Source organism: Eublepharis macularius, chromosome 3, assembly GCF_028583425.1.
Source record: "Eublepharis macularius isolate TG4126 chromosome 3, MPM_Emac_v1.0, whole genome shotgun sequence".
Taxonomy (NCBI): domain Eukaryota; kingdom Metazoa; phylum Chordata; class Lepidosauria; order Squamata; family Eublepharidae; genus Eublepharis; species Eublepharis macularius.
The window spans coordinates 182,230,114-182,242,604 of NC_072792.1; the positions used below are offsets into that span (position 1 = coordinate 182,230,114).

A 12,491-nucleotide genomic window follows, 5' to 3' on the forward strand; every position below is an offset into this window, starting at 1 on the left:
TCCTGCCTGCTTTCCAGAAAAACAAAAAAGGTTCGAGCTGCTTTTAGGAGTCCTTTTTTGGAGAAAAAAAACAAGACGTCCGATTAAGATAATCAGGTTACAGCTAGATGGGTTTCGACGGGAACGACCCCGTATCTATAAATCCATTTGGTAATAAACCGCTCCGAGTATATGACAGAAAAGCGGTACAGAAATAAAGCGCAGAATCTTAAAATCAGTAATACACTCTTTGAGATCACAAGGGACAAAGCAAGGGCAGGTACAGGCAGCCGTGAAGGAGCAAAGCCAGGAAAGGGCCAAAGGTACATGCCGAAGGTTAGGAGCGATGGAAATAGCCCTTATAAACCAAGCCAAGCAGGTTCAAATCCATTATTTCAGCCAAGAAATGATGAACGGCAGGCAGCAACAAAAAAGACCAGGAGGAGCTATCACTCCAAAGAGGAAACAGGACAGTTGGTGTTACTGGAAAACTACCAAGCCAACATCCAGAAGTCCTATCTGTAACCCAAACGGCAACGACTTAGCCAGGAACAGCTAATTGTGGCTGGAGAAGAAGGCATTGAGAAGATGGTACTTAGCACCTCTACAGCTTCACTATATTAGGCCTACCTTACAACCACTCTGTTGGAGACAGTGTGGTCAGATTGGAGATTATATCCATCGCTGGTGGCAATGTCCCAAAATCCATACATTTTGGAAACTCATCATTTCACACATCAAGACAATTACTGGCTATACTGTTCCAATGCAGCCTGCTTTAATGAGAATATACCATCCATCTCATCTTATGGATAAAATCTCAGATCACCTCTGGTTATAAAGACAATCCCTCATACCAATCTACTTCCTTTGAGCAACGGCTACCTTTTCAAGATCATTTCAATAATTCAGAGCATACAACTCCTTACAATTCACTTATCAACAACTACATAAAACAGTCTTAATTATCAATAAGTGTATTGATTGTTAGGCATTATTTTTATTTGTCTTCTAACAAGTAATCCGTCCCATGACAATTCTGAAATACGTATACTAAGATGTTATACCAGTTCTATGTTTGTTTATTCAAAGAAAAGTTACAAAAATAGTTTTTTTTAAAAAAGGAGACAGTATTAGTCACTGATATAAAATTAAAAACACCACAGCTCAACTATTTTTCATGCGCTGAGGTCACTTGTGGACCTGCGTGGCGAAAAATCGGGTTCAAGACCAGCTCTCCTGGCAGATGCTTTGGGCATGAAGGAAGCGCTAGTATTTGGATCCTAAATCGGGTTAGTAATATATCCGGAGATAAATCCCACGGATTCCAATAGCAGCTGCTAATCCGAAAAACTACTTCTAGCATACATTAAACGTTACTTTGCTATAGCATTATGACACATAATGGCAGAAGGCAAAAAGAAGGAGGGGAATCAAAATGGATAGGCCTTTTAGAAGCTGAACGGCTTCTGGTCTGCCGGCTGTGCCGGGCTGCATTATCCGCTCCTCCACTTCTACCCCAAACGTCTCCTAATCAGCAGCCACTTCACAGTTAACATTTCACCAAATAACGCTGTTGATTCAATCAACCGTTTTCCCTCAAGATGCTTTCATGGTCTGCATTCCTTGGGAGGAGGGGGGGTGGGAAACCCCGTACTGCCTTTCTCCATCGCAACTTCTCTGCAAGAATGCGCACACCGTTGCATCTGAAATCATATTTTCATTAAAACATAAATGGAAACCATTTCCGTCCCCCTCCCTCCATCCCTACGCTTTGGTTAACAAAACATGCCTTTGTCTGGGGGGGGGGGGAGAAAGAAAGAAACTCACCCCGTTCATTTTCCCACATTTGACAGTTTTCAGCGCAAACTGAATTCCGTCTGGATGAAATTCAATCAACAGGAAATACAAGCTATAACCTGAATGCTTATCACCAAACCCGAGCGCAGGGGGGAGGGGAGAAACAGCCGGCGCGAAAAGCCTTTGCACAATGAATACTTATTGTATCACTGTATTTCACAGCTCCTCTCCGCTTGCACCGAGGGCTACATTCTCCCCGACGCTATTAATGTGCAATATAATGATAAACTTAATTGCCCTTATTATTGCAGCCTCCATAAATGAACTCTTTACACTGATCTTTTGCAAGAAGGGAGGAGGGAAACACTCTGTCGGGCTGTCCAATTCATGACAGCAAATCCATGCAGCCTCGCTTCCCTGGGCCTTGCAAATATAGCTGCTTTCAGGCCACGGATGTTATGCGTGGTGACATCCCCCGTCCAATCCAATCCAATCATCCTAAAACTTGGGTTCCAAAACAAACACAAAAGAGAGAAACGACGCCAAGTTACACAACGCCAGTCCGTTGCCGTTTTTCTGAATGCAAGCCGGCGAAGAAGCCCTCGCGATGTGTTTAAGCAAGCCTCCAAACGCTGATTTTTATTATTTTATTTAGATGCCGCACACGCCGCTGTTCGTCCTGGGCATGCAGCTTACAGAATAGAGGCGGCAGCACGGCACAAGGAAGAGGCCTGCCTATGAAAATAATTCCAGAGTCAGTTCTATGAAATAATAATTCCAGAGTCAGTTCTATGAAATAATTCCAGAGTCAGTTCGGACACCAAAAATGAGGATGACAAAGTTCGTAACATTTATGATGCGTGAACAGGGAGTGACCTGTGCTTATAATTCCCCGAAGGGAAGCGCACAAATTGGAATTTACCTGCTTACCTTCCCCGTACCCTTGCCCGCTGCACGAAGGTGTGCGTGTAGATCTCCTCCCAACCTACTTTGGGGTGGCCCTCCACACCCCAAATTTTCTCCCTCTCAAAATTCCCTCCCTGACAGCTGCCCGTGCGCCAGTATTATGGTTCTTCTAAGGTTGCCAACTCCAGGTTGGGAAATTCCTGGAGCTTTGAGGGGGGGAGCTTGGGGTGGGGAGACTCAGCGGTGTATAATGGCACAGAGTCCACCTTCCAGCCATTTTCTCCAGGGGCGCTGAACTCCGTAAGTCTGGAGAAAAGTTATAATTCCAGATCTCCAGGCCCCACTTGGAAGCTGGGAGCCCTACTCAGATACACGATGCTTACTAAACACAGGCCACTGTGGTGGCTTGCTGAAGACACACAGACTAACACCCACTCCTTAGGCATCCCCTGCTGTTGGCTTTGCGTTCTACTTCTCCTTCCCTATTTTCCAACAGTCTCCTGCCCCACTTCCGCTGCTCCTCCACAAATGTCCTTCTCCCAGTCTCAACCCTAAACGCCCTGGAGCTGCTGCCAAAAAGGCCCTGCAGGACAGAATGCATATCTGGATAAGCCATTCCACTCCAGGCCTCCTTCCACCAGCAGGCAACGCCGAGTATTTCCACTCCAAGCTTCCCCTCTGGCTTCCAACATGCTTTATCTCTCGCCTCATCTCTCACTCTCTCCCCAGCCAGCCCAGTTTCAAATATTTCCATGCCTCTCCCTTTCTGCCTAGGCCAGAAACTGGACTTGATGGTGCAATGTCAGCCTCCCACCAGCCCCCACCACTCTTGCTATCATCCGCCATACAACATATGCCGTCACTGTGCAATTTCCCAGGGACACCTGCCAATCTCAGCTTGCACATCCCGCGCCCCTCCTTCCACAGTCCCCTCTGCTGATTTTCTTCCCCCTTCCCTTCAAAGTTCCTTTAGAGCTGCCATCGGAATGTTGCCCTGGAAAAATTCCCTAGGCCTTCCCCATATTCTAGCGCTATGTTCCATTCCGGGCCAGCCACCTGCACGCCCCAATTGGGCGCCTGTCACCACCCACCTCATTTTCACTCAACAACCCATATACCATTCTTAAACAACATAGTAAAGAATCCAGTAGCACCTTTAAGTTTAACCAACTTCATAGTAGCATAAGCTTTTGAGAATCACACAGCTCTCTTCGGCATCTGACGAAGAGAGCTGTGGTTCTCAAAAGCTTATGCTATTAACCAACTTCATAGTAGCATAAGCTTTTGAGAATCACACAGCTCTCTTCGGCATCTGACGAAGAGAGCTGTGGTTCTCAAAAGCTTATGCTATTATGAAGTTGGTTAGTCTTAGAGGTGCTACCAGACTCTTTACTATTTTACGACTACAGACTAACACGGCTAACTCTTCTGGATCCATCTCTAAACAGGCACCCTCATTTATTTCACCTCCTCTGCAACACACAAGTATCCCAGAGCTATCTCCAGAGCCATATGTGTCTATACCCCCCACTTTAATTGCTACTCAATATTTATGCCTTTTGCTCTTCTCCTCTGCCCCCACCTCATATATGCAAATGTTCTTTTTCAATCTTCCAAGCATCCACGTTCCCTTCTCATACCACGGCCATTGCCCTCTTCCCACACGTTGGTGCTCTCGATGCCCTGTGCCAACCCTTCGTTTCCACAAGCCAGGGCCAGATGTGCTCACTCCCTTCTCCCCCCCACACACACACCACCAAAAGCATACCCCACACTAACGCATGACGCTTTGCTAACACGATCCACACTGTGACACACTGCCACGTCCTGAGACTGGCACCTGAGCACAAGCCCACGTTCTTTTTATCCACCCCCTGTCCCCCTCAACACAGATGATAGATAGATAGATAGATAGATAGATAGATAGATAGATAGATAGATAGATAGATAGATAGATAGATAGATAGATAGATAGATAGATAGATAGATAGATAGATAGATAGATAGATAGATAGATAGATAGATCTAAGACCAGCATCCTGTAGATCGATAGACAGATGGACAGACAGGCAGTTTCAGGTGGGTGGCCGTGTTAGACTGCAGTAGAAAAGCAACACGTCAGTCCAGTTGTAACTTAGAGGCGAACCAGATTTCCAAGGGATGGAAGGACGGGCACTTCTAAAAGTGGCATCACATAAACAGATAGACACGCACACACTTCTAAAACTGGCATCTCATCCAGAGACAGACAGACAGACAGATTCAGGAGGCAGCTGTGTTGGTCTGCAGTAGAAAAGTCCGATTTCAGTCCAGTTAGACCTTAGAGACCGACCAGATTTCCAAGGGATAGATAGGCAGACAGACACTTCGAAAACCAGCATCCCACAGAGAGACAGACAGCCTCCCCTCCTCCTCCTCCCCCCCCCCGAGCCTTTTCTTCCGCCTGACGAAGCCCCCCCCACTCCCTCCAGTGCCCCCTATGCCTCCCGCCTCACCCTAAAGGCTCCTGCCGCTTCCCTCCCACCCTCCACCCTCCACCCTCCCTGCCGCCGGTGCCACCTCCTCCCGGAGCCGACCAGAGGCATCCCAAGGGCAACTCCCCCCACCACCTGCTGCCCCACACCGAACAGCATGGCCTCCCCCCCCAATCCTCTCTGCACAGGAAAGCGCCCCCCCAGCATTGCATTGCATTGCATTCACTGCATTGCATGCACTGCCCCCTCGAAGAGCCTGGCTTCCCCGCACAGCGGGGGGCGAGGACACGAGCGCTTGCCAATCCACCCCTCCCCACGGCGAGTCTTCGGCGCCCCCACCGCAAAGGGCTCCCACCTGCGTGGTTCTCCGCCTGGGCTCCTGCCTGCGCTCTCGCGGACTGGCGGAGGGAAGGGCGGGCGGGCGAGCGGAGAGGGAAGCGCAGCCCGGCTGAGGCGGAGCGGGAACGTGCAGCCGCCGCAGACGAGCCCACCGCCAGCGAAGCAGCTGGACGAACCGTTAGGGAACCCGACGCCGGACTACGACTCCCAGCAGGCCGCGCGGCGCTCCCTCGGCCCGGCCGGCGGGTGCCTTGCCGAAAAGCATCGCGGGTTTTGTAGTCCTGGAGGCTTCTCCGCGCACAGCCGTCTCTCCTCCTCTTTCCTTGTCGGTCGCCGTCGGGAAGGACGCTTGGAGGGGGCGGTTTGGGGCGCGCGCGGCATGCTGGGAGTTGTAGTAAGCGGGCCTGGAGAGGGAATGCGTTGGGTGCCTCTTGATTGCCAATTTCCAGGCGGGCCCTGGAGATCCCCCGGATTTGCAATTGATGGGAATCAGTTCCCCTGGACAGAATGGCAGTTTGGGAGGCTGGATTTTAGGGCATTTATACCCCAATGAGGTCCCTCCTAGGTTGCAAGCTCTAGGTTGGGAAATTCGTGGGAATTTGGGGGAGGGTCAGGACCTCTCATCAGGGTAGAAAGCCGCAGAGCCCACCCTGCAAAGCAGCCATGGGAACTGATCTCTGACACCTGGAAATCAGTTGCAATTCTAGATCTCCAGGCCCCGCCTGGAGGTTGACAATTCGTTCTCAGCAGATGTAATGCCACCGTGTTAGCCTCCAAAGCAGCCATTTTCTCCAGGGGACTGATCTCTGTGGCTTGGAGACCAGTTGTAATTCCAGATCCCCAGCCACCACCTAGACGTTGGCAAGCGTAGCTCCCCTCCCCAAACCATGCACTTCCCAAGCTCCGCCTCCTCATCTCCAGGAATTTCCCAACCCAGAGTTGGCAACCGCAGCTCCCATCCGTCTGCAGCAGACATTCCTGTTTAGTATGCTTGTACCAAAAGTAAAGAGTTTTCTGGCACCTTGTGGGTGCCTATGCAAGAAAAATATAGCGCAGGGGGCCCTAAATATAGCACGCGCGGGATGAAATGGACAGTGCAATCCTAAACAGAGTCACGCCAGCCTAAACCCATTGAAACCAAGCCGCTTCGGGATTGCACGTAACATGCAAAAATCCCTCAGCCCTCCAGAGCAGTGACCTGCTTTGCTAAAGGAGTTCGCCGCTGCCTTGGCTGAAAAGTCCCGTGTTTTACAACGGGACCGACTGCAATAACGTTAAGCTGCCAGAGTCGCATTTTTTTCAGAAATGGCTCCCCAAGTGACTCGCCCGACCAATTAAAAAATAATAGGAGACGCAATGTGCGGTGACGCTTTTGCAAAAAATAAAAGGACGCACGTGCAAAGAAGGAGCGGGCGGGGGCGAGCCTTGGCTAGTCCGCTCTTTGTGCACAGAGAGGCGGAGCAGCAGAGAGAAGCTGCGGTTTATAAACTGGAAGATTTTTTTACATATCCTAAAAAGATTTTCTCTGTTTAGGAGTAAATCTGTTTAGGATTGCGTTGTTGGTCCACGGGATATCTCTCCCCATTTTTTTCCAAGACACACCGATTGCATTTGCAAGCGCCACCCGATGGGAATTCAATGCACCCGGACTCGACCCCCTTTGGGATTGCGCCGGCTATGAGACGATCTCGCGTCCTTTCCTGGAGCAATAAGGCTGCCCGCATTTACCGAAGTGCAGAGCTTGATGGGAGTTGTAGTTCTGCAAAAAAAAAGGGAGGGTTAAACTGGAGAAAGAGTGGCATGCTGGGACTTGTAGGAATGTCTCTCCAACGTTCCTGCTGCAAAGTTTTTTTATGCATCTCGGAACTGTAGTTCCGAGGCCGGCAAGAGACTGCAGAGGGCAGCAGGGAGCAGAAGCAAATATTGCAGCAAAAATAAAACCAGAGGCTGGTGGAGCCTGGAGGCTGAGGAAATGTATTCTGTCGGGAGATGCAATGTTAGCCAGGAAGCGTAGTTTAAAAAGACAGAGCCGGCAGCAGGGCAAAGGCTTTGCTATACACTGGAGCTGTGTGAAGGGGCTGTGAAATGCCAGAAGGGAAACTTCAGCCCATTAGAACCTCTCTAGGTCCAAGTCCAGCTCTGGAAGGCAGCTCCAGCCCATTTCCATTCCTGGTTGTGATCCCAGGCAGTTTTAGACTGGAGAGGTGAAATTGACAGAGCCTTTGAGGAGGCGAAGATGAAATTAACAAACCCTCTGAGGAGCGATCTCCGCTGGCGCTGTCTTTTTAAACTATGCTTCCTGGCTTACATTGCGTCTCCCTGCCGTTGACGAACACGTGCTGAGGTGTCTCGTGTAGAGAGACTCAGAGATTGGATGCATGGAATATAGAATTTTATTTTATTATTAATTTTCAAACAAAAAAAACAGGAAGAAAAACAACCATGGTCTCAATTACAAACATAGAAAACAAAATGACAAAAAAGAACACGTAAGAAAAAACAAAGACAGACAATGTTAATTAAATTATTGACAGAGGGAATTATAGAATATATAGATTTTTATGACACTTTAAAGATTAATAGATTTGTTATTTATACATGTTTATAACAGATTTGTTATTTATTTGCTTCATCTATACCCCACGTCTCTCTTGGGAGCCTAAAGCAGCTTACATCGCTTTCCTTGTCTCCATTTCATTCTCACAACAATCCTATGAGGTAGGTTAGGCTGAGAGTGTGTGACTGGCCCAGAGTCACCCAGCGTGGCTTTTGTTGTGCATTCCTTCCTTCCTTTTTTTCCTCTTATACTCCACCTTTTAGGGGCATTACAGAGTTTAAAAAATGCAATCAGAACAGTATACAAATAGTCAACAAGGCAATTAAAAGGAACTGCAAAACTAGAAGAAGTTGCATGTAACATTATACTATATAAATAAAATATTATAATGTATACAACAAACAATGAAACAATACTGAGTTGCAGGGTATATGTGGCAAACAAAGCAATGGCGAAGAGAGCTGTGGCTCTCAAAAGCTTATGCTGCAATAAAGTTGGCTAGTCTTAAAGGTGCTACTGGACTCTTTCCTATTTTGCTACTACAGACTAACACGGCTAACTCCTCTGGATTTAAAGCAATGGTAGTTTCCTAAAACTTCCACTTTGTGCATTCTGCAGAACGTTGAAAGAAAGGGTGTTTTCCTTACCTCATCAGGCAGGTCATTCCACCAGGTGGCCAGCTCAGGTTTGCCAGGTCCCTGTACCCTCATGGCAGGAGGGGTGGACCTGCCACTTACCACGTGCCTTCAGCATGGCCCTCCTCATGCACGCACAATGCGCGAACGCATTCCTGGTGCACGTGAGATGACGTTGCTTCAGGAAGTGATGTCGTTGCGCCCCCTGGGAGCATGTGCAGGACACGTGTTCCAGGGGTGCCTCCAGGGGCTTGCCACCTCCCGCTGATCACTGGCAGATCGATGGGCAGTGGGGCAAACCCCCAGGTAAATCCCCCTAACTACAATCCTATGTCTGAGAAGCAGCCCTATTCAATAAATTGGACATTATTTCTGAGTATGCTTTTTTAAAAATCTGTGTGTTTTAATAGCTTTACCTTTGGACCTTGTATTTTAATAGTTTTGTTTTATTAGTTGCAAGCCACCTTCAGGAAGTCTCTGGAGAGGCAGAAGATCAATTTTCTCAATCAATCATCAATCAATCAATATTTAAGTATTTTCAGGGCTCATTTCGAGGGGGAATGCGCAGGAACGCAGTTCTGGCAGTTCCCCAAAGAGGCCACATCTCAGGTGGCCCCGCCCACCTGACTCTCGGCCATTTTGGGTCCGTTTCAGCCTGGATTGGGGCTGAAACGGTCCAGATCGGAGCTCTGACAGGTGGTAGATCACTCTCCCACTCAGCAGCGGCCCAATCCTGACCATTTTGGGCCCCTTTTTGGTCATTTTCAGCCCCTTTTTGCCATTTTGGGCCCAATTTTGGCCCTGAATGGCCAGGACTGGGTCCAAAACAGCCAGGATAGGTGATGTCAGGGGGTGTGGCATATGCAAATCAGTTATGCTAATGACACACTTCCGGTGATGTCAAGGGGTGCGGCATATGCTAATGAGTTTCTCCAGTTCTTTTTCTACAAAATGACCTCTGAGTATTTTTATAGGCTTTTCTCCCCCACTAGGGCCTCACAGCAGCTTACAAAATGCAATACGCACATACAAATAACATTTAAGTAAAAATATACAACCCAACAGATCCATAGTCTATATACTCAGAAAAGCATATGTCATAACAGATCTGCTTTAAGAATCCGCAAGATTCTTTAGAGGTTTTCAGGTATTCCTTGATATCACCTGGCTAGCCATATTTATCTCCACCAGTAATATAAAACAGGAGTCCAGTCGTTTGGTATTTAGAGATTAACAAGATTTATTCCAGAATAAGCATTTGTGAGTCAGGGCTCCCTTGATCAGCTGAATGCAATAAGCTCTGACTCACGGAAGCTTATGCTGTTTTATTAAACTGTTGACTGGTAATCTCTTTTTACCAACCATAGGACACGAGAGCAAACTTTGCTGCTACTTGTCCTAGGATAGCTGCTCTGGAGGAGGAAAAACTGGACATGGTGAAACTCTCTCCTAACAAGCATGTATTAAAGAGGAAGGTTCTGACTTCATCTGCCACATATAGAGTAAATTTAAGAGATACGAGGTATGAGAGCCAGTGTGGTGTAGTGGTTAAGAGCATCAGACCAGGATCTAGGAGACCCAGGTTTGAATCCCTGTTCAGTCATAGAAGCTTGTTGAGTGATCTTGGGCCCATCACACACTCTCCTCCTAAGCAACCTCACAGAGTTGTTGTGAGGATAAAATCGAAAAGAGGATAATGCTGTAAGCTGCTGTAGCATAGTGGTTAAGTGGTTGGGTTGCAAATCAACACTCTGCTGGTTCGACTCCCACTCCTGCCGTGAGCTCAGCAGGCGGCCTTGGGTGAGCCCCTCCTCTCAGCCCAGCTCCCCAGCTGTATTGTGGGAACAATAATAACACTGTTCACCATTCTGAGTGGGGCACTAATCTGTCTAGAAGAGTGGTATATAAGTGCACGGTTATGTGAGCTGCTGTAGCATAGTGGTTAAGCGGTTGGGTTGCAAATCAACACCCTGCTGGTTTGACTCCCACGACTGCCATGAGCTCAGCAGGTGGCCTTGGGCAAGCCACTCCTGTTCCCCACCATGATTGAGGGGATAATAATAACATTTTCTTTGTTCACCACTCTGAGTGTGGCACTAATCTGTCTAGAAGAGCTGTATATAAGCCCACTGTTGTTGTTGTTGTTGTTGTTGTTGTTGTTGTTGTTGTTGTTGTTGTTGTTGTTGTTGTTGTTGTTGTTGTTGTTGTTGTTGGGAGAAAGGCAGGATATAAATAAAGTAAATAAATAAAATATGAAAGGGGGGAATTCTCTTGAAGGAATTGTTAGTCCTGGTTGTAGTCTTAAGCAGGGCTTTTTTTCTGGGAAAAGAGGTGGTGGAACTCAGTGGGTTGCCCTCAGAGAAAATGGTCACATGGCCGGTGGCCCCGCCCCCTGATCTCCGGACAGAGCAGAGTTTAGATTGCCCTCCGCGCCGCTCGGCAGCACGGAGGGCAATCAAACTTCCCTCTGTATGGGGATCAGGGGGTGGGGCCACCAGCCATGTGACCATTTTCTTTCTTTTTTTAAATTTTATTGGTGAGTTTAAATTTCCAATTTAATACATACATTCCCCTTATATCTCATTTATTCTAATCCCCACCCTTTCCCTCCCCCCTCCCTATTGACTTCCAACAGCTTTCCAACCCTTACCCCCTCTTATTACTTAGCTCTATTTCACTTGTATTTTTCTACAACACATATATCATAATATCTCTTACTCTAAGCATATTCTAGTTCTTTTATACATATACTCTATCAAATATACTATCAATATAGTATTTTTTTTGTATACTATACCATACAATATAGCATAGCATACATTATAACATAACAGCCCAATATAGTATACTGTATGATGTACTAACACCATACACCATAGTACGTTGTATATAATATATAGTATGCATCCTCTAATATATCTGTTTTACTCATCCTTTGTTAAACTGTATGTTCTAAATCAGATTTTCTTAAACATAATACTATCTTAGATTGTAATAATTAAATTTCCCCCTTGATGGTAAAGTCACTTCTCTCTTCTGTTTACAACATCACACTTTGGAGACATATATGAGATGGTTGGGGGAGCGCAGCGCTCAGGGGCTGTCATATGATCACACACCCCAAGTAGGGCTGAATAAAAATAGCTTAGGTGTGCCTGGCTCATGGAAGATGGAGTCTTGGCAACTGGCACCAGGGTGGCTGAACTGGGCAGGAAACAGGGGTATCCTTCCCTGTGTGCCATGTATGGATCTGACTTACAGCCCCTCTTGCTTTTGTATTCCCTAACTGCAGCTTACCACAACAGCAACTTTCCAGAGGAATGCCCCTGTATAGATCAAGGGTGCGGCTTAATTTGAACAGTGCATGCGCTGTATCTCAAAAAGGACATTGCAGAGCTGGAAAAGGTAAAGAAGAGGGCAACCAAAAGGGGTCGGAGCAACTTTCCTATAAGGAAAGGCTGAAGAATCTGGGACTTTTCAGTCTAAAAATAAAAGGCAGCTAAGGGGAGACATGATAGAGGTTTATAGAATTAAAACATGGGGTGGAGAAAGTGGATATAAGAGAGCTTTTTCTCCCTCTCCCAAAATTCTCAAGAGCATCTAGTAAAGTTGATGGGCAGTAGATTTAGGACAGTTAAAAGGAAATACTTCTTTACACAAACAATGATGAAAATGTGGAATTCACTGCCAGAGGACGTAGCGATGGCCGTGGGCTTAGACAGCTTTAAAGGGGGATTAGACAGCGTTGTCCGGGATAGGTCTATCAGGGGCTACTAGCTATGGTGACTGAAGAGAGCCTCC

The 12,491-nt window shown here is 47.1% G+C and overlaps 1 protein-coding gene across 2 annotated transcripts in view; it reads right to left on the reverse strand.

The window, feature by feature from the left end:
• FAM168A (family with sequence similarity 168 member A) overlaps window positions 1-5,656 on the reverse strand; it is a 230,042-nt gene extending 224,386 nt beyond the window's left edge. For both annotated transcript variants that reach the window (XM_054973531.1, XM_054973530.1), the window contains exon 1: window positions 5,515-5,656. The gene's annotated coding sequence lies outside the window, so the exon portion shown is untranslated. The remainder of the gene's footprint in view (window positions 1-5,514) is intronic.
• Between the last annotated feature and the right edge of the window lie 6,835 nt (window positions 5,657-12,491).